This window comes from Oxyura jamaicensis, chromosome 2, assembly GCF_011077185.1.
Source record: "Oxyura jamaicensis isolate SHBP4307 breed ruddy duck chromosome 2, BPBGC_Ojam_1.0, whole genome shotgun sequence".
Classification (NCBI taxonomy): Eukaryota; Metazoa; Chordata; class Aves; order Anseriformes; family Anatidae; genus Oxyura; species Oxyura jamaicensis.
The window spans coordinates 109,178,365-109,201,598 of NC_048894.1; positions in this window are offsets into that span (position 1 = coordinate 109,178,365).

Consider the following 23,234-nt stretch of genomic DNA (forward strand, 5'->3'; position numbering starts at 1 on the left):
GGCCAATATTAATTATATGCTTTGCTGGGACTTGTATGATTGTTGCCCTTTATTTGCCAGTTGGGGTAAAGACTCACTGTGTTATTCTTCCCAGAGGAGCTGGTTGGTAATAATATCTGGTTGACATTATACATTTTTATCTTATTAGATATATCAATATTTGGAAATGCATTTTAGTCTGAGAATGAAAACATTGTTTTAAGACTTCATGCAAAACAAACTGCTACAGAAAATGAGGATGTATGAATAACATTGAACATTTTTTTTGAAATGCAAAAAATTCAAAACATTAAATTTACTATGTTTTAGAGTTTTTTATTTTTTCCATAATAAATGGAATATTTGTCTAAGAAGTCATGAAATAGTATACAAATAAAATATATATAAAAAAATCCTTTAGATCTTTTTCTGAAATAAATTTATGGTGTTTCCCTTTTAAAAGTATTCTCACTGAAATCAATGTATTTTTCAAAATACCTCACTTCAAAGGAAAACATTTTGAAAACATTTGGGTGAATGCATCTGGCAAGAGCTTGTTTTCTGAGACAGATATTGCTTAGAAATACAAGAGGCAAACACAGCCTTGTTGACTAACAGCTCTCTGCTACTGAGGAACTATTGACAGAAGTATTTTTTTTTTCTTTCCATAAACTTTCTATTTTTTCAACAGAGAAGCAAATACATGTTGCGGCAGGCACTAGTTTGGCTGTTGCACTGCTAACACAGGAATAGAAAAATGAAGTCTGCCAGTCTTTTTTTTTTTTTTTTTTTTCTCACTCTCTCTTTGTAACTTTTTTTTTTTTTTTTTTTTTTTCTTTTCCCCCTCCCCTCTGGGCTCACTTTTCCCTAAATCTAGATGTGCATACCAAGTGCATGTGAGTGTGCATGCACCCACATGCACAGAGAGGGAATTGCAACTTCATCGTGTTATCTGGAGTGTGCATTTCCCACCAGGTGGTGCTAATGGAAGAATCTCAGCCACATTGCTAAAACTATGTCTACATATCTAGTTGAGACACATAATACCATTTAAGCTGGGCTGAGTACTGTCTAGCTTTGAGATTTAAACATGTTGCTTTGAGACCATGATATTAACATTCAGACCCACATGTTGTTACAGAAGGATGTATATGCAATGTTCTCACATAAATGATAGTTAATCTGGTTATTCTCTGATGGAGAAACTGTACAGAAAAAGCAGCCCTGATTTTCATAATCTCTACTTTTTTTTTTTTTTTTTTTTTTTTTTTTTTTTCCACCTGCTTCCAAGACTGCTAAATAGCTCATGACACTGCTTTCCAGAAGTAGTAGATTGAAGGAGGATGGAGGGGGACAAAGAGTTCTGGAGTTTATTATTGAGCACGCATTTGACTTGAGGAGATTCTTTAGTTTTATTGCATCCCCACTCATAACATAAATATAATATTAATTAGCGATTTATAGTGTATTTGTAAGGTTACGCTGATACCATTGGGATTGTTTGATGGAAGGATCTTTGGAAATGCAAGGGGTTCTCATACAGAAAAACAATCATCTTAAATTGCAAAAGCTTGCTTTATTTTATCATCGGAGTAAAACAATATACTGAAACATAAGCTCCTGTTCACAGAATCATTTTAAACAACATATCTGAAAAAGCCTTTAGGTTCAGAATTTTCCAGAATGATCAGCATGTTCCTGCTGTTGGAGCCAAAGGTGAATCTCCCATGAGTCAGGCAAATGCTGAGTGATTTTCAACATCCCACTCCAAATACTTACTCAATCACTTCCCAAACCACAACAGAGCTGAAAAAAAAATCACAGAATTTGTTGAGGAGAAACACTCAATCAGCTTTTATACCCTAAAATCTACTAATTAGAGTGTATTTGGTTCCCAGAGATGAAAACAGAAGATACGAATGATGACACTGTGGGCTATTTTTGGTGTGTGTTGGTCCCCACGATACAGGCCAGAAGCATTGCAAACACTGTTGACAATGCCTTTTCAAAAGGGAGATGTGGATTTTTTTCATTGGTGCCCCTAAGTAGCAAGCAGCCTGTGTGATGTGCAAGCAATGCGATGGATTTGAAAGCAAAGCCTGTAATTACATCAGGAATGTCTGGGCCAGCTCCTTCCCAGTCAGGAAACTGTGGCTGGGTACTGGATGGAGAGTCCCTGGGTAACACTGGTGCTCTTAGAGCACTCTTCACAGATGTCTGTTTCTTTACTATTAATAGGTTAATAAAGAAGGAAGAGCACCTCAAATAACAAGTAAAATGAGCAATGATGAATATTAGCAGTAGCAATTCTCTCATATCTTAACTCTTTTTGGTGTCTTTGGAGATGGTACTGCCTTTTACGAGTCCAATTTTTGTAATAAAATAAAATTCTCCTTTGAAGGTTGGAGAAATGATTGTGGATTGTGGTACAAGGTATAAAGATGTATTGCAGATTCAGAGATTATGAATGAGAAGCTGGTTATGTGATCAGTCTGCCCCAAAGGAGTTGTTTACATTTTGGACATTACAGCAAAAACTAGACATCTGTGATCCTTTAGAGTCACTTCAGGAAATGCACATTTTCTAGAGCACAGCCCACGTTTTCTTTAGATGACAGTCTTAGGGTGAGATGAATCATGAGTCAACAGCCTACACTGGGGCTGACAAATCCCACCATTTCCACTGCTGTCTCCAAGACATATTCTAAACATGCAGATAAAAGTCACGCATGCTGCCTCCCTCTTGGCAATGTGCAAGCTCTCCCTTGAAGATCTGCTTGTAGAGGGACATCAGGGATGGTGAATGCTCTTTTTCTTTCTTTTTTTTTTTTTTTTTTTTTTTTTTTTCCAGCTACTTGATGCCTTCTCGCTCTTCCATACCCTGATTTGTCAGGGATTTCCAGGCCATCCTGAAAACAGACAGAATTGACAGAAAACATATCTGCTGATGAAGACAGATCAATGGTAGCCTGAGTCTGACAGATCCTGCCCATCAAATTATGTCCTAGCTGCTGGTGCTGTTTAAAACTGACACACTTTGATGTAACTTAGGGGAACCCTGGCAGGGCTGTTTGCCCCATTCACATTCCTGTGTAATAAGGGCTCCTGAAGGATTTGTCTCCCCCAGTGGAAGGCATAAATATGTAAGCAGAAGCTATCAGCGCCTGTGTGGGAGGTCCCAGAGTAATGAGGAGTCATGCTGGTCCAGATGGTGTAAGCCCTGAATCTGATAACTGCAGTGGGAATATATTCACTTTCTTTTGCTAAGATTGGACTATTTTCCTCAATAAAATTTATGATATGGTGGTTTATTCCTTTTGTTTTCTCACTAAGCAGGTTTCATTTATTTATTTAGTTATTTTTCCTGAATAGATGTGTGTGTAAGAGATGCTATGCTTATTCAACATTTAAAGAGAAAGCCAGCTTGAGTCAGATATATAGACAACCCCGCGGACCTCTGTCTTCAATACTAGAATCAGGCTCTGGCATTGGTAATTGATGTAGCAAAAGGACTGAAGCTGAGAGACCGAAGAATAAACTGAAATCACAACTCCAGACTTTTTAAGTAACACCCAGCCTGGTGATTTGTGATCTGTTGCTCTCAGTAGGATCTGGCTCTTAAAGATGGATTGCACTGAAGAGCTAGCATTGCCTGCTGCTGAGGAGAAAACAAATTAACTGGGGAAGCTGCTGGTGAACTGTGATGGAAATTATGCAAAAATATCTTAAATTTAAGCTCTGGAGGAATCTTTTTAATCATGTAGCAAGATACTCTCCTTCAGAGAAGAAGTAAGTAAAATCTTGCATCAAGATCAACAATTTCATTTAGATCTTTTCTTCACCTCTCTAGGAGACTTCCAGTAATCCATGACTTTCTGGGATGGCATGCCCAGAACTCTTCCAGTCAGGACTCAGCAAGGGTGAACACGAGGATATGAGAGTCAGAAGTACTCTTGGATCCCACAGTTTAGACATAGCTTCAGGGAAGCTTTCCTTCCTTCCTTCCTTCCTTCCTTCCTTCCTTCCTTCCTTCCTTCCTTCCTTCCTTCCTTCCTTCCTTCCTTCCTTCCTTCCTTCCGTCCTTCCGTCCTTCCTTCCGTCCTTCCTTCTGTCCTTCCGTCCGTCCTTCTGTCCGTCCTTCTGTCCGTCCTTCCGTCCGTCCCTCTGTCCTTCCTTCCGTCCTTCCTTCCATCCTTTTGTCCTTCCGTCCTCCCGTCCATCCTTCCATCCTTCCGTCCTTCCGTCCTTCCATCCGTCCTTCTGTCCTTCCGTCCTTCCGTCCTTCCTTCTGTCCTTCCATCCTTTTCCTCCTCCTCCCCCTCCCACCCCCATTTAGCATCTCATAAACTCCAAATTTAATTACTGTAACTTACTTACATGGGGGTTTCTGCTTGGTATGAGTGACCAGTGAAAAGGAATGGGAGATGAGCTGATCTCAAAACAATTTTTAAAGGAGAAAACATGTATTAGACACCACTCTAATCTCACAGTATTTGCATTCAGGTGTCATTTTGCCAGTGTCGATGGAGCTGCGAGAACAGCCTTCCTCTTGCCAGTGAAAACTCTTAATTACAAGGCAGAGTTAGACTGGGATGTTCCTGGCTAGGGTGATATGGAGAAAACTAACAGAATATAAAATCTGACCAAGTAGACGGATGAGTTTCTCAGCTGCTCTGCAATGGGTGCAGGAGAACTGATGTTAGAGAACAAGACTTATTTTGAATGAATTGCAGGAGAGTTAACTGCACTTGCAATGTAGAAGTGCAACAGCTTTCTAGGAAACACAGCTGGGGCTGGCTAGCTCCTAGATTCGGGTCAAGCCATGAGGTCTGGCAGCGCTTTTCCTGTAGCTGTGTCTGGGAGAGGTTTGCTGGTGTCAGGAATCCATCCCTTGACTCTCTTTGAAACCACCATCTTCTCATTCGTTTAACTGCACCAGTCTTGAACTGGAAACTCTTGTGATTTCCTATTGCCCAAGTTCCTAAAACACTGACAGCATTTTTCCCAGTGCATGTTTAGTGTGGGCTGATAAAGCCAAGCCACGGCAAGCAGTGAAACTAGTGAGGAATCTTCATTTGCATTTTATTTCCTTGCTTACTACAAACTGAAGAAAGAGAAAGCATAGCAAAGACCTGGATGGCAGCTGAAGTTCTGAATAGCCCTTTAAAAACAAAACAAGAGAAACCCCATAACCAAGTTTTTGCTGGATACCATCCATAGCCCTCTGATCAGCCTTATATGTTGTGGGCTAAGCATCATACATGGTAAAAATATCTAGCTGTGCTTTCCTCACTTGTGTTCCCAGACAGCTGGAGGCTAGATAATGGTATGCTATTAAATACAATAATAACTCCCAGCAGTGCCAACATACAGCCATGTGTTCTGAAGAAGAAAAATTAGAGTGCTTAAATGTTTTAAAACATTTATCTCCTGGTGGGAAAAAATGATCCCTTTTAAGTAACACTGACTGTCATGTTCTCCAGCTAGAATAAACAGACAGGATCTTCTGGCACAGGAGACTGAAAGTAAATTTGATCTTCGGTGTAATAAAATTAACAAGTTAAAAGCTTATTCTGCTATTATTTCTAATAGATTAACAGCATCTTGAGCTATAGCCAGCAAAGTGTGATTAAACAAACAAAAGCCACAGTTGATACAAAGGCATGCATAGAGCTCCTATATCTAAGGCAGATTTTCATCAAAATCTGATCTTCCACTTTTTACTTATTATTGTTTAATTGAAACATATTTACACTGTGTAAGCAAGGGCTAATTTATCGGTTGTGTGCAGTTGCTGAGGAGTGTCAGCCAGTGCCATTTCAGAACGCTTTGCTAAAACATCTCACAGCTATGTCAAAGCTTATTTAACAGTCAAAACACCCATGTGATTAACAAAAGCACATTAGAAAACTACATTATTCCTCACAGATTTTTGTTCTGTCAAAAAGTCAGTCAGGCTCCATTATAACCACTTAGATGTTGACTAACTCTGGTAAAACTGAAATTGGTGTAAGAACCCTGTTCTTTGGGAAAAAAAAAAATGACTCGAGCATAACTATTTTTGACTTTGACTTCAAATCCTAGATAAAAGCAAAAGCAGTCAGAACTGTATGGTGTCTTGACAACAAAAACATTTCATATAATTAAAAGACTGCTATATACAAAGCAAGTTTTTTTTTTTTTTTTTTTTTTTTTTTAACTACAAAACCTAAACACAACCACCACCACCAAAAACAAAAAAAAACAAAAACAAACAAAAAAAAAAAACAACCCACAAAGTTAATACTGTTTGAAAATCTAAGAAATGACTTCTTACTTTGTGGACACTCCTTACTGCCAATTAATCTCTTAGACCTGCTCTCATTGAAAATATCCCTTTCATCAGTTTTGTGTGGGGAAAAGGGGAAAATAATTTTATGACAAACTCTTGGGCTTGGATAATAAGCACTTCCTGTCTGCTACTGCACAGAGGTGCTAGAGGGAGAAAGGCGACTAAAAGGGCGTGCTGCACAAGGATATACTTTTCCAGTCCCTTGATCCATGCCTAGCTGCAAAGCTGTAGGGATTGCAGACCTGGCCAAAACAGTAGAAGAAAAAGTGGTCTTTACCACAGTAACCACTATGGAGCAGTCTGTGTTTCCCGAGAGATGTAGCCTCAGAGTCAGCAGTGAGGCCCCGCAGTGGAGTGGTGGCCAGCTGGGACATAAGGCTGGCCTCCATACATCCTGCCTGAGTTTCCTCTCTGGGAAACCTAGGCGAGCCAGACAGGTTGGAGCTGCTCTGACACAACTGATTCCTAGCCTGGATAACTGGTAAATTCGTACACAGGATGAGGATGTGCTCCGAAAGAGAAATTCTGGTTCAGCCAAAAAAAAGATACCAAAAATACCTATAGATACTTGCCACTTGCAGTCTGGTTTTGCTGGGACCAGCAATATGGGCTGTGGGTATACACTGGGGGAAGCACTTTGACCACCACAAGGATGGCTCAGTGCTAATATTACTTTGCTCTCTTCCTAAATTCATGGTTATGCAGTTCCTCTGTTCATAGGGTATGTGCCTGAGAAGCACTTGGGTTTCATAGGGAATGAGGGGAATTACCCCTCTGGTTTCTCAGACTTTGGAGCTACCAATCAGTCTTTCACTTGGAACTGGGTGTACTTGCTTGCCAAGTACAAAAAATATGCTGCAACCTAGAAGATCTCTTCATGTGCCCACAACCTTAATTTTGTCTTCAGCAGCTGAAGACAAAAGTTTCTATATGGGCTAGAGTATCATGAAGTGCAGGATTTGTGATCCCATTTGTGGGCATTAGGAGTGCTGTATTTGTTATTTATGAGTTGATAACTCTATCCTTATAACTCATGCATGGATGTCTTGTTGCTTAGCAGGAACAGGGTCCAAAACCCAAACCTAAAAATGAGATAAAGTTACAAAGAGTGGTTCTATTTCTGTGGCTTAAAGTAATGTGCTTTTCAGTGAATTCAGTTGTATAGTACCTTTACACACAGTATATTTCTGCATTTGTGAAATATTAAAATTCCCTGGTGGTCCCAGTTTCTCTGTGCATGGAACAAACACACTCATTGTGTGGTCTACACACTCAAATTTGCCTGAATATAAATCAAAATCAACTTTTTTGTTTGTTTGTTTTGTTTTCAACTAGTATTCTCCTGTAGGTTATCTTAGTCAATATATTTCAGTTTCATTTTCTATGTAAGAACTTCATGTCATTGTGTTGGCTTTACCCTACTACACAGCTGAAATACACCACAATGTCTCTCTCACTTCTCCTCAAAGAAAAGGGGAGAACTTTCTTAAAAGTTGTCTTGGTCTGTTCATACATTTGTTATGCTTTTCAAAAGTCCTTTAGCATGAGTAAACCAACAACTGTATAAGCATCTTTTTCTTTCACTTTTTTTCAGATAGTTTCTTAGAAGCATTTTCCAGCCCAATATATTTTATAGAAAATATGCAGGATCTGAATCTGAATCATACATATACTTGAGACAATTCTAAGGTGCTCATAGGAAAATGTTATAATATGCATATGCATAAACTTTGATTACTGCTTTGATCACTCAGGTAAAATCAGTAAGATGATTATGGTTGGCAACAAACTGATGTTTGCTCTCTTGAATTTCTGTGTTTTGGCATTTTCAGTAGTAGATGGCTTTATTTAAATAGCATTTTAATTGATTAGATTTCAGTAATGAAGATTCATTATTATGGGCATGATTTAGAAACTTGCAGCCACACTTAGACAAATCACCCAAAACTTACATGGGAATTTTACTGTTATTTCAAGTGCCAGGCTTAAATCTAGACATTATTTATAACAGTGCAATTTTTCTTCTTGATGAAAGAAAATGTGATTTTTCAGCTGGGACTGAATGTGTTTGCTAAGAGCTGCATGCCTTCTGGTGACACAGGCCCAGTTCCAGTACTATTTCTGTAGACAATAGTCCTATTGCATCTGCCTGTAGGGGCTAAACCTTTCACAAACAAAAAAGCAATTTAAACAAACTTTTTTTTTTTTTAGTTAATGGAAATTCAGTGACTTGTGTGCACAATTGTTAGTTCTGGCCATGTATGTGGAGAGGAAAACAGTACACAAAAAAAGTCCAGAGTGTGAAAATTAAACACAAGGTTTTTTATCTAAAGCTACAGATAAAAGTTCACTTTTGTATTGCAAGGAAATAAGACACATTTGTAGTGGTGTGTGTGCACACAAGGTGCTCTTCCCTCTCTTTATGCAACATTTAGTCCATGGGCCAATTTCAAAACAGTTATAAAATGGATAAAGTGATTAACTGTCAGTTCCATGAGTATAGGTGACTGGCTAAGGAGATAATATTATGATCCTCAGGAAGGAAAGAGACTTCAGCATAACATATTCTCCCTTTTAAGGTAAATCAGCTCAGGAAAGAGAAAGCTCAATCAGAGGGAAAACTTTGACCTTAGCTTGCAGATATGAGAGAAGCCTCTTGGAGATCCCAAACCACAGGGAAAAACAATTGTTTGTGATATTGCTCATTACTGTATTGCTCAGCTTGTTGGGCTATTTAGGAATAAAGAAACCCTGGGAGGGAAGGATGCACGGAGAAGCAGTTATCCTTTAGACAATGTGGGAGCCCTGGTCAGAGTAGAGACACAGATGGTGCTTTCCTACTAGGACCACAGTCCTCTAAGTAGACAACATGTACAATTAGAGCGCTGCGACTCCCATTATCAAACAATGGATCCAAAATCCACACATATTTTTTTGCTGGAAGTTGTTGTGCTGTAAACAAATCTAATTACTAATTTTTTAATAGACTTAAAGTCCTTTTGTTGGAAGAACTTGTCAGAACTGAACCATTAGACATTAAGGACCATATCTCCAGATGGAACCTGATTTCCTTGCAGTTTAGCTCTCCAGTTCTTTCTGTCTTTGCTTTCCTTCAGTGTAGCCACCAGGCAGGACCTGCCAGAAGTGTCTGATCTGCAACAGCTGTTTACATATTCACATTAACACTACTTGTTTCTGCATACACTGATCCTGTTGCATTTTCTTTAAGGGACGCCTGTAATAACCCATTTCTTTGTCATGGGATTATTAAAGCAGTTATGCCTCAGTTCTGTTTTCTACAGAGCTACCTCTGAGCCGCCATTGGAAATTATGTGACCTTGGATAAAGGCACAGGCATCGCCATGTCTTTGTACAGCTAGTACCTATTGTGCTCCCTCTGTCCCTCTGAACCTGTCAGATGGCTGGTTGTGGCATTCAGTGATTTGGGAGTGCTGCACCAGATTAACCTGCTTTGTGTGACACTTGCTCCTGCAAAGCTCACTGAAATTATAGGTGTGTAGACTGTCATCCAGGCCCCAGGGAGAGCAAAATTTATGCTTTGCAACATGAGATATTGTTGCTGAAGTCTAAGACTTCTTTACTGTGTGGGTGAGGGAACACTGGCACGGGTTGTCCGGAGAGGTTGTTGAGTCTTCCTCCTTGGAAATCTTCAAAATCCATCTGAGCATGGTCGAGGACAACCTTCTCTGTGTCTCTGCTTGAGCAGGGGGTTGGTCCAGATGACCTCCAGAGGCCCCTTCCAACCTCATCCATTCTGTGATTCTGCGAGTTTAAGACACATACTTCTTTTAAATTCCACGGGAAGTGGTGGTGTGGCTATGGCTACGCAATATAATCTCTATCCTTTCCACAAGGCTTCCAAAGCTGCCATGTCCCACAGAAAATCCCTCCAAGATGCTTCCAGCTCCGTTCCTCACTGCAGGGGCACTTGCTGCTGTAGCAATAGGGACTAATGAGAAATGCACATCAAAATTTTACTGTTTCTTTGCTGTCATTTTAGAACTGTGGCTGAGGATGGTTGAGATGAGGTCATAGCAACAACCTCTAATGGGAAGTTTATGGAGAGACACCATGGAGAATAAGTAAATACCAGCCTAAATTGTGCCAGCCATTAGCCAGTGACTGGAGGGGCTGAAAAACCCTAAAGGCTTTTGGAACCACATTGTGAGGAAAATAATGACTGTGCTATGAAAATAAAGAGAACATTCCAGTGCTTGCAAAGTTCTGGCAGATTTTCATTCAGATGCAGAAGTAAAACAATACTGCCTATCCAGCATTTCCTGAAGAAACCTCTGCTTCTGAACACCTCCTGTGAACTCAGGTTGCAAGGGGCCAAAAGGAGCTCAGCATGTAAGAATCAAATATGCCCACCATCATGACTGAGACACTACATTCAAGGGGGAAAATAAGTCTCTCAGCCCCTTCCCCTTTGCATCTTCTTTTGAGATCTCTGAGCCTGTCTTTAATGTTAATACCTATTAATGGTTTTTGAATATTTGTATAATTTTTAATAAGATACCAGACCAGAGTAGAGCTAGCCTCTCTGTGTTGGAGACTCGTGTCTGGGTTAACATGACCCTGGACACTTCTGAGAGAATGCTCTAGGGACAAAAGACAAAGTGTCTTTGTTTTGTTCCCTACAGAGAAAGCCCTTAGAGAATGAATCCATCATTTTAAGACTAGCTCTGTCTCATCAACACTTCTTACTTTTTTTTTTTTTTTATGTCCGAGATGATATAGTTGTTTAATAAAGGTCTGACTTGTTGCTACAACAACTGGAAGAAACTTGTGTCGCCAAGGGTCTTGCTGATGTTGGTACTGTATACTTTCAGCAGCGTGGAAAGACTGGGGCTGCTGGTCTGAATCACTACTGAGACAAGAGGGGCATAACTTTTAACAGTTCACAATAGAGCTATCTTTCTCCTCATCAATATTCAGGAGATTTTGGCAGCTGGGCCATTCCCTCCCTGGGCACACCTGAATACAGAAGTGATAAAACAATAAGTTGAATTTATAATATTGTAAATAAAAATCTGAAGTTAAAATTTCCAGGCTAGAAATAAAAGGAGAGGACTGATGAGAGTCTAATAATAAAAGTATCATCTGTCTTTGTGTAATTCACCCATCAGCTCTTTTCTGTTGATGTTGTTGATGTTAAGACATTCAGATAATAAAATTCCTCTGTGCAGCTTCATTCATGAGCAGCTCCTCATTTGATGTTTTATTTTCAAACACACTGCACAAATTTTCTTAAACTTGCAGACATTGCTCTCCCAGTATTTTGCGATAGGAGAGGTGTAACTCCCACAGATCAGTCTGTAGGTGTGAATGCTCACATCAGTAACTGAGATTACTACTTAAAATATTCTCTTCCCCCCAGAATGTTGCTGACTCCAAACTTGTCCTTTGGAATATTTTCCCAGAAAATTGTCAATATATATCCAGAAACATAAATGAAACACAGTGTGTTTGACAGAGGGTTTTCAGAAAACGTTTACAATAGCTGCTCTCCACTGCTTGATGTTGTTTAATGTTTCTGTTGATTGTGTTGCTTTTTGGAAGACTGTAAAGCCAAGAGTCTTTATAAAGGGTAGATTTCACTTGTAGATTAACCTAGTGCTTACCCATGGATACTGTTTTCACTTCTGGTGCTTCTCAGATTTCTCAAGCCAAAAGTTACAGTAAATGACCCAGACACTTCTTTCACTGTAGACTGACTACCCTGAACCAAGAATCAGTCTGCACTCAACACTGAAGACACTGTGAAGTTCCCTCACAAACAATCTCAAAATATCAGCACTCGGTAGTCTGTTTTGATACTACAAGTGAAAAAGCACACTTTCCACAGGAAAAAAATAAATAAATAAATAAAAAATCACATGGTCTGTGAACAACGGAAAGTTTCTTGATGTAGGTTACACCTGCTATTTTGGGGCAGAGATCTCAACAATGACAATTTTGTCAGTAAAAAAGATAAAAGGTGGAAGATAGTCATGTCTCTAAAACATTATCATTAGTCCACTTGAATAGGCTGTATTGAGAGTGCTGAAGAGAGTTAATAAATTCTTCTGCTTTCTTTTAGTATTTTCCAAGAAAATACTAAAATAAAAATATAACAGGAAACTGCTGCTCATTTACAAAATGTTTGCAACTAGCCTCCAGTCTCCTGAACATTTTTCTTCATACTGTAAAATCCCATTTCCAGATATGTTTAAATGCTCATACCTTAAAATAAGAAGTTCTGGTTGATTCAGATATCTGACAAATAGCACAGATTCATGTTCCCATTAAAAGTCACCCAGCTGGAATAAAAATGCCCCACTGCTTGCCAAATCAACACCACCACAGCTCAAAGCGATAAAAATGTAACTGAATACCCTCACGGGCACATGAAACTGTCCTGAAATGCTCTGTGCTCCCAGCAAGCAGGGTAAAAGTGCTTAGGTCTTAGCAGTCAATGTTAAATTTTCTGCTTCCGCGGTTGTTTTCCACTCCTTGCTTCCTTCTTTTGGAGGCTTGTCTACTACTGCATCTCTCTCTTTGGGTGTATCACACAATTCCTTAATTAGGAATTACTTTCTTGCCACCACAAAATTGCACTTGACATTAGGGCAACCAGTCGTCAAACAGTGAGGCATGGCATTTTGATTTATGGATCCCATAGGCTGTAATCAACTTGTTGCACATGGTAGCACTGGAATGCTGCTCCTTTTTTAGAAGCAATAACATCACCCATGGAAAGTCATTATGTGCATGGCAGCTCAGAGGTAGAAACTGGGAGGTCAAAGATTATTGGAGAGACACCTTCAGAAAGGGTCTCCACCTTTTCTTTCCTCTAAAATGTTTTTTTAAAGCCCATAAATTTGTGTGGCTTTTGCTAAATGACCTGTGAAATAACCATCCCCAGCTGTGGTTGTAAGAAACATTACATACCGCTGCTGGCACTCTCACTGATCTGATGAAATCTTTCAAATGCAAAATCCTCAAACCTTTGAAAAGATGAACCTGTGCATAATGAAAGAGCGTGAACCACTTTTTAGATGAATGAAGGATCCCTGCCATCAATAACAGCAACTGTTGAAGATATGGGATACAGAATAGATTTCTGGGAACGTATCTGAAATTGCAGATGATTTGCTGTGGGAATTATTCTGGCACAGCAGAAGAAAGTCACATGCACATTATAGAAACTCTCTTGTTGGAAGAAAGTCTGTATACAAACTGATCCAAATTATCTTGTAGAGAGGACAAATTATAGTTTTACTTTTGCTTAGTATACTTATTTATATTTAGGACTTATTTATACACCTTCTTGTATCAGAAGCTCAATATGTGAATGAAAAATTTAAACAAAAAACAAGTCTGGATTGTAGAGGCTGTTTACTTACTGAAGCATATTGTATCTCATCCACTGTATCAGAATGTCAAGTGGAAAACTATACCCCTTGAAAGGAGAGTTGGTATTTGTGTTTCTCTTTTCTCCTTTTTCTTTCTCTGTGTTTTTCTAGCACCATTTTGATCTCTCCTTTTTGTAGCCTTCCCAACTAACTGTAGCATATTACACGATCCATGGTTGTTTCTTTGATGCCAATCGCCTATACCAATGATAAAGGTGAATGTCTGACATCTTGTTGTCAGAGGTTCATGTTACCAGCTTGAAGAGATGAGCAGCAAGGTGGATCAATTCCCATTGTTCTTCTGGTTTGTTTGGTTTTTGAGTGCCTCAGGAAAATTACCTTCCCAAACACTTTTTGCTCTTTTAACCTCTTCTAAAAAATGGACCATTAGACTCTGCCATGCATTGAATATGCCTAGCATGTCATGCATAAGTAGAGCACATCGTTTTACTTATTAACCTTATTAATAGAAGAGAGTGGAAAACAAGCCTTGTGGACATCAACACAGATGGCCACCCCCAGATGAATTCCCTGCCAGGTCGTTACCAAGCACCTCACAAGCATTTTCTCTTGTGCTGCATGCCTGGGACTTGCTGGCAGGGGTCTGAAGATGCCTTTGAGATTTCCAGGAAATTGGTAGTTCAAGTTTTCCTATATACGTAATTTATCTGGGATCTGCTTTTCTTCTGATATTTTTTTCCTTTTTTTTTTTTTTTCTTTTTTCTTTTTTTCTTTTTTACAGTGCATTTTTCATCTAGTAGAAAATCAGTTTGCACACTGAAAGGTGGTAATGAATGTGTTATAAATTCCCCAGCCTTAAATAGAGCTCAGAAGACTGTGATCCCCACGTGGTGAGACAGGAGAGAAAGAGATACACCAAAACAATCCTCTCTATCTGTTGTCTGCCATAATCTAGGATTCAACCTAGACTTTAGAGCTTAATAGGAAGGATGACAAGGTAGTCTTGTCTTCCAGATCATGGCATGGCAAATTTGCTGAGGTTTGTCACAGATGAAGAACACCTTTCTTTCAGGAAAGGCAGAGCTGCATGGCAATGTGCTTTTTTTCTTGACACCCAGGGAGCACACAAAGAGGAGCATAGCCCCATTCATGTCCCTGTCTCCCAAAGGCAGAGAGGGAACAACAGGTCTCCTCTCTGGCATATTGCCTCCAAAAACAAAAACAAAAACAAAAACAAAAACAAAAACAAAAAACATTACTTCAGGTACTTTCTCCCATGCTGTCCTAGCTCTAGAAAGTGAATCTTGGTAGCCAGCCCCACGAGCACAGTGCTCTGCGGGGTGATCTTGCTGCTTCACAGCAGCTTCTCTGGGAATGAAATAGAGCAGCATAACAGGTGTCCTTGTGTTGGAGTATCCATGGTAAGGCCAGAACTATTTTGAAGAAAACACAGAAAGCCTTAGAGATTGCTATAGTGTAGTCACGCAGAGGTTGTAATGCTTTCACCATGTTTCTACTTTGATGACAGTGAGTTTTGGATACAAACCAGTAATTTCCAGTACTTGCAGGCTCTCTACTAAAGCAAGTTTACATATCAGCTCAGCCAGATTCAGTTGCCTCTGAAGCAGAAATCCTGTGTAGCCCACACTAGTCACTGGAGTGAAATGGTTGAAAAAAAATCTTTATATATATATATATATATATTGCATCTGAATATTTTCCCTTTGACTGAACCCTACATTCATTAAAGGGGTATTCTGCTGTTGAAGAACTATTGATGAATGCTTTCTCCTGAACTTGTCTCTTGTTTTTTCCCTTGTCTCTTGAATTGGTAAAATTTCAAGGTGGCCTAGCCCTGGGAAGTGCTTACAGACAGGAATACTACTTAAACATATGGGAGTAAACTATGACCATAGAGTTTTCAAATAATAAAAAATAATAATATAAGTTTTGTTGTTTGGGATATATGAGATTCCAGCACTTGCAGCTTCAGACATCAACATGAAACTGTTTTTCTTCATCTACTGACTTTGTTGGCCATGCTGGAGCATTTTGGGAATCATTACATTCAGCCAGGACTGGCCCCCTCTCTTTTTCAGAGAAATCTCCAATAACAGTTTTGGGAATATTTGCATGTGCATTGCCAATGTAGTATCCCTGTTGAAGCCACTTGGCCAGACTGGACAGGGCAGGAATGACTCCTTGGTGTTGGTCATGGTGGTGGTGGCAAAATGCTCTTAAGAAATGATTTCAGATGTGGAGTCTGGCCATTTCTCTGGAAGCTTTGGGCGATGCTCAGATACCCATCACTGCACCCTGGTCTGTGCCATGTAGATATAAAAAAGCATTGGAGACTTTAGCCCTGCTCAGGCTGGCTTCTCAAATGTGCTTTGTTGATATAAGTGTCCATAGAGATGTAACCACTGCCATCTTGGTTTCTCGCAGGTCATAGGTGAAACGGTTGGTGACTTGTATTCTCCCTATTTTCCAAGCCAATTCTCTCTCACATCATAAGGCCGGCAATGGGATGTTGCTGTCCCCCCAGTAAGGGAATGATGCTTAATGCAAATAGCTCTATTTCAGAGCAGATGATTATGTGCTCTGCACTGGTCCATCTTATTCTGAGAGTTTGTTGTTTTATAATATTGCTTAATAAGATCAAGACGGGGTGTGTGGCACATGGCATCTGATCCAGTCCCTCAATGTGTTTTGAGAACAAGGCTGACGACCTTTTCTGAGGACTCAACGGGTCATGCTGCGGTAGCCTCACCAAGCACTGGGGATACTCCCTTAGGAGAAGACTTACCCCCACTCCAGGTACTGCTTGTGCATTCACCGACTGGCAGCTGAAGGCAAGCTGAATGACAGTTTACTTCTGTTCAGAAAGTGCTTTGACAAGCATTCGAAGCTATATAGAAATTCAAACTGCTCATTGACATCAAGCAGCACATCCAATTTAATTGAAAAAAATCTGGATTATTACCAGAAAGACTGGCCAAGTTATCAAATTCCTGGTTCGTGGGAAATTCTGACATTTGGTTTTGTTCTGATTTGGAATGAAACCAGTTATTTTGAAATTACCCACAAAAGAGAAGTTTATAGGGAAAAAAATAGGAATAGGAAACAATGACACATAGTATTTCCAAAATAAAATGTGCTCCCCAGGACGTGCTTCTTTCCAGCCTTGCTGCTGCTTGTTACAGAGCAAAACATCAAGCCAGGGCTGGGGCTGGGAGCTTACTCTTTGGGACAGCTGACTTCAGCCAGGTCTCCCAGCTGTACCAGGCTCCTGGCTTGGTGGCAGAGAGCCTACAATCCCTGTGTCCCAAGAAGTCCACCAGGCTAGCTGGTAGGAAGCCAGGCAGTTCTCCAGTGGAAAACTACCTGTGGTTTGATGTTGGTTTGTTGAAACAGATATGTTTTAACATGAAACTTTCTGGCTCTGACGCATCAGTGCTTTCCAGTGAAATGGCACGTTGTCAGAAGTCTCATGACCGGCTCTAATTGCCACTTTGATGAGCAAAATCTTTATTGACCAGAGTCCCATAACTTCCTGGCAATCACCAAAGATGTTGAGCAGAAAAAATAAAAATAAAAATAGAAAAAGCCAACCAAACAAAAAACATATTTTGTTTTGTACTCAATAACTGTGAAATTTGCAGGGCTATTTCTGGTCAATCATGTTATGAAGAAAGACTGCCTTCAGGGCAGTGATGCTTGGGCATACATACACCTCCATTTCAGTCCCATTGATGATGTATTAGCTTACAGCCAATTTAGAAGCATAGCAGTCCTACCTCTGAGTGGAAGACAATGGCCCCATCCCAGAACAAAGCATGTTGTCAGGTCTAATTAGAAACAGGGCACTAGGGCACTATTTATTCTTGTTCTTACAGTGTAAGATTTCAATAGTCTTTTTTCATTTTTTTCATTTTTTAAAAAATTATTATAATAGAGAAGGCTGTTTATTGATTTTTCTACCATAAGAGTGTTTGTATACACAGAGACTTCCCGCTCCTAATGAAACGGAGACTAGTAAAACAAAAATAATAATAAAATATAACCTTACTCCAGAGTAAAATAACTGTGGCCAGAGTCATACTTCAGTGAAAATGTTCCCCCTTCTGAAACTATTGCCAGAGAGTTTCTGTGGTCTCACAGTGGTGTCACAGTCTCTGTGGTGGGGAAAGGATTTCCCTCCTTAGACTGCGAAGTGCCTCAGCCCTTGCTGGGACTGCTCTCAGCTAGCTGCTCTCTGATGGGTTTACTCCTCCAAGAGCTGAATTTCTCCCTTTCTGTGAGCTCAATTCCATTTGTGGCAGCAGCCAGTGTGGGGAAGTGTGGCAGAGGCAGGCTGGTGGCAGTCATGGCTGGGCCCCACAGCTTGGACTCAAGTGACTTTGACTGACTGAGGAGCAGCGAGCAGTGTTGCAGAAGGAATACAAAATGACAAAGGGCAGAGAGAAACCTGTATGGACACAAACCTGGATTTTGTTTCCAGAAATGTGAAGTTTTTCCTACTTCACTGTGGATCTAGAAACATGAACTGAAAATGGCTGTGTATGTCCCAGGTATCTGGGAGCAACCAGTACCTTTTCTTCCACCAAGATTCTGCTTTTCCAGTGTTGCTGTTTCCTTCCTTTCTTCCTAGATTCAAAACTGAATCAGTCTCTCAATCCCCTCAAATCTGAAACAATCCGTCTCCATATCTGAGCTCATTAGATTAAACCTGCATCTCAGGAGAAGACCTCAATCTTTTGCTGATAGGTTTAATGACACTTTTTGGTTCTGAAAATGTTGGCATCTCCCAAGATTTCTTTCTACATGTATTCTTAAGACTTGCAGAGATTCAGGACTGAAGAACACTTGCTATATACAAGTCAGTGGTGAGAACAGCTTGCAGCCACATTAGTTTCCAAGGAGTTCAAAACAAGAACAAAAGAAGCAAAATTCTTCCCAGCAGTAGCCTTAGTATTTTGACATGAATGTGCACAGACCACAGTAGCACAATATAGCAGTGTGTGAGGGCATATTTATTGCTGGAAGTAGTCTAATCACAACAATAAATGTAGTCAAATCATTGTACTTCCAGTACCCCAAAAAGTCTTTCATATCTCTGTAATATAATTCAGTGTTCAGGAAGGTGTTTGCTTCATCTAACCAATTTTTGGGTGGGTATGGGATGAAGTGGCGGTGCAGTTCTAGGTTTGCTATGCCTCCTCTGGAGCCTATTTCTCCTATAGGAAGGCATCTGACTTGTGCTCCTCAGCAACAAAAAGCATCTTTTGCTATCATTTGCTGTCCCTGCAAGGATTAGACCTAAATAAAATCCCGCTGAAGCCAACTCCTGCTACTTGAGGGCTTTTTCAAGCAGCAGCTTCATCATCTTAGATTGGGTGTATATAGATCATGGGACCATAACCAGCCTCTGGACCTAAAGGCACAAAGCTTTACTTTTTTGGGCATGGATGGAGTCAATAGACTGAGTCAATGCACCTCTTTGCATTTTCTTCCAAGCTCTGTCTGCCTGTGTCAGGAAACCAAGAAGTCTTGTAAGACCATTTTCCTTAAACTGTTTCTAAAAGAGGGTTTGCAGGGAGAGATACAGAGGGGCATCTGTGCCTTGACCCTTTGCTTGTACATGAAAAGGTGGCTTCCTAACTCTAATGTGGTGATTTCTCATCTACGCCAGATACAAGAAAGCAGTACTGAACTCCCACTGAGACTGAGTTGGAACCAGGTGCCTGAAGTCCCCTCACAGATATAGTCACATACACTTCCTAATCACTGTTTGTGAATAACAGGTCCTATAGAATAAGGAGCAAAGCAGTGGTTGTCAGCTTGTGTTTAACTTTGACTGTTACTGAGCTGTTGCTCTTACCTGGTGAACCAGAAATAATGGAGAAAAGGATAACTTAAGAAAGGGTTAGTTTGGTTTCATTTATTATTGCTTAAGATTATTTAGGGTTATAGCTTTGTATCTCAAATTCTAAAATAAAACTCCTGACAATAACAAAGTGTTTCGGAAAGTAAAGTATCTTCTTTTATCTATGTGGGATTGTTATACCCATGCCATGACAGTCATACTGATTTCTGAAATCTATAAGGATGGTGTATATTACTTCAGCTGTGTGTTGTCAGTGAGCTGTATTGTCCAGCACTGTTACTAATCCAGGTCAAAATGCACTGAAAAGAACCTAAAATCTCTGATGTATTTAAATGAGCTTTGGACTGGTGTGCACATGGCACTTTTTCTGGATATCTCACTGAGAAGCTTTCAGTGTGGGAGTGGAGTCTATGTCGCTGTCATTGCCAAAGGTGGACCTGACCTTTGGGCTTGTAGGGGCCATCACCACGAGGATGTAATAGCCCTCAGTGAAATCCTTTTGAACCTTGCTTTCCTCCTGTGCTAGGCATGCTGCCCACAGCCAGGCACCACCACACTCAGCCAGGAAGGGACCTGTTCCTGCCATCAGGTGGATCCTCACCAGCTTAAAGAGCCTTTGGACACCCCTGCCTTTCTCGGGGCTCTCACATTCTGGAGTTATATGTAGGTGAGAAAGGGGTATCTGGCTTCTGTATCTTCACTTGAATGGGCTCTGTGTGCAATGGATTTTATGTGCATACAGATAAAACCAGTGCCCGGGATCAAACAAGAACAGTGCTCTGCCCTAAGATTATGTTAGTGCCCCATGTGCCACATGAGGTGAAGCCTGTGTGTTGGCTTTAAACTAAAGGCTTCTCGGATGGGGTCAATACATGGTGTGGGGTGTCAGATTTGTTTAGTTTTCTCCAATAAAACAATCCTTTTCCCTTTTAATTTAGAAAAGCCATCCATGATGAGTTGCAGGATTGTGCTACAAGTGTTGAGAAAACAAAATGGCACTTTAAAGAAGGACTCACTGACAAGCTCTGAAAGTCTTGGGTTTGCACTATGGAAACAGTCAAACTGATTCTGTGCTCAGAAGTTAATTGGTATAAATGATAGAGGAACCAGCCTCTTTCCATGGCCTTACATTTCCAAACATCTCCTGGAGCCAGATCAAGACACTGCACAATGGGTGTTCAAATACACTTGTCCCTATTCCCTGCCTTGCTAGGAGCAATGTCTGGAATATAGGTTGTAAATCAGGTCCTACGGTGGTTGATCTATGTGCCAGCAAGTGAAGCATAAAAATAGCAGTATGCTTGAAAGGACATAAAAAAAAAAAAAAAAAGGAAAACAGACTATTATTATTTCTGGGCTGGAGGGAGAGAGCAGTTGAACCTGACATGCCAGCCAAGCCTGAGTAGCCCCGGCTTTTCTAGAAAGCACAGACAACTGCTTTGCTCCCTCCTCAGTGGCCCTTTAGACAAGGAGCCGGCCCCATTTTCTGACCCATGAGCCTGGCACCCAGAGGTCTGATTCATTTCAGGTACTTCTTTTGAACCTCTTTTTGCCTGCTGAATCACCTCCCATGTTTCACTGGATGCGAAATAATGTATTGGCAGGATGAATCACATCTTTGCTCTCTCCGATGCCTTCATAAAAGCTGCTGACATTCCAACTGTACATTTGAAGCACATTTGGCCTTTTTTCTTTTGCTGGAGGGAACATTTATATGTATTGCATGGTATTAGATGTAGAAAGTCTGTAGTATCTTAATTATTCTGACAGCTTAATTAGGAGTAAGAAGAATCTGTCCTGTCAATGTTTAAATAATGAGGAGTGCTCTTTGAGCAGTAAAGGGCTACAAAAGGATGGTAGTATTTTTATTAAAAGAGAAAGATGGTGATAGGAAGGGAAAATGTGCTGCTAACTCGTTTTGTGATTGACTGAAGAAAAATAGTCTTCAGTAATAAACACTTCAATAGCTTATATTTCTTGCAGCACTCATTTATCTGCTATTACTTTATTATAAATGAGCACCGTGTAGAAATGAAACATCAAGAAAGACTCTTCAAAGTGTCTTTAAATGTCAACCATATACACTAAATAGTCCTCAGGTATGGATGGGAAAAAGGAGAATTGAAATTTTTTGATAACCTTTGCTGTTTTCACTGAGCATAACTGTTTCACAGGAAACAATTTCACCATTTCCATTTTGTTGCATATGCTTGGAAAACCATGGTAAATTTACTTGCCATTATAACACATACATGTGTGCCCACACCCACATGCACGTGTGCATACTTACAGAGTATATTTTATATGTATATTACATATTATTTATATAATATAAAGTTTTGAGGGACTTTTCTCACAAGTTTTTGTCATTATTCAGGTGCTTCTGGTACTGTTGCGCTCACCTTTAAAAGAATGATATTTTTTGTTGTTGTTCAGGTAGGACATAGCCTTCATTTAATTATAGGCATTAGCAAACCTTCTGACCTGTCTCTTTCTTTGTCCTGCTTCAGAAGAATCAAATAAAAATTCACACTCCTGTGATTTGATGATTTCTTAAGACTTATATTTTTTCCCCACACCTAATTGGTATTTGTTATTCCATCTCCAACTGCTCTGAGACCAATTTAGCCTTCTGTCTCGGTTCAAAGACATTTTGTGCTGTTTTTTTGTTGTCAGCCCCATTGCTTTCTTGCTAGAATTTCTAATCACCTTCTATTCTTGGAAACTTGCATCAGTGTTCTACAAGACCTAATAATGGCTTGTGTTATGCCATCAGTTTCTCAGCAAAAATTTGACTTGAATGGCTTGAAAACTTCTGCTTAAAGTGATGGTTGTGTCCAGCTATGTATCTCTGAACACTAAGATTGTGTCATTTTCAGTGTTCTGCTATAGAGGTATTTTCTAATGACTGTGCTCTTACTTCTCCATGTGTGGTTTGAGAAAGCAGTGTGTCCTTCTGCAAGAAAAGTGATCTGTATTAGCTTTGACACAGAAAGGAGTTACTGGGGGGTAACACAACTGAGAGTGGCCTGCTCCATGTAAAGGTTTACATATGTTCTCTTTGGCCAGAGCATCTGTTATAGAAGTGACATTGTCCATCAGGCAGTGAGGTAGATTTTTCTTGGTTTAATCTGCTTTGCCAAGCATGTACTTTTACTGAGACAGTCTCCATATTAATTAAAATGGCACTCAGCAAGGCAAAATTTAGGGCAATTATCGAATACATCAAAATGCTATTACTCAAACCTTTGTACATGCCTATTAGCATTAGTGTAATAAACCCAAACAAAATCCTGAGTGAATTGCTCACAACATGACAAAAATCTACAATATTCTTATAAGATTTTTCCTTTGCTGAAAATTTGTGTCTTTTCTGACATTTAACTTCAAAGAAGTTTTAATGCGGCATGGATACCTAGTTCGATTTAGGAATGGCTTGCTTCAGTTTATTTTAAAGCCATTCACCCCCAGGCCCAGGGCTGAGATACTTGGTCGCATTACAGCCATTCAATGAGCTGCCTTCCAGTGGCTGAGTCTGCAGCGAGGCTGAGTCAAGCTGAAAGAGGATTAGGCCTGCCTTTGCTCTGGGGTAAGCAAATACATTTTGACAATTATTCCAGCCTGTCTCTTGCAGGGAAAGAGAAGTAAGACACAGTCTA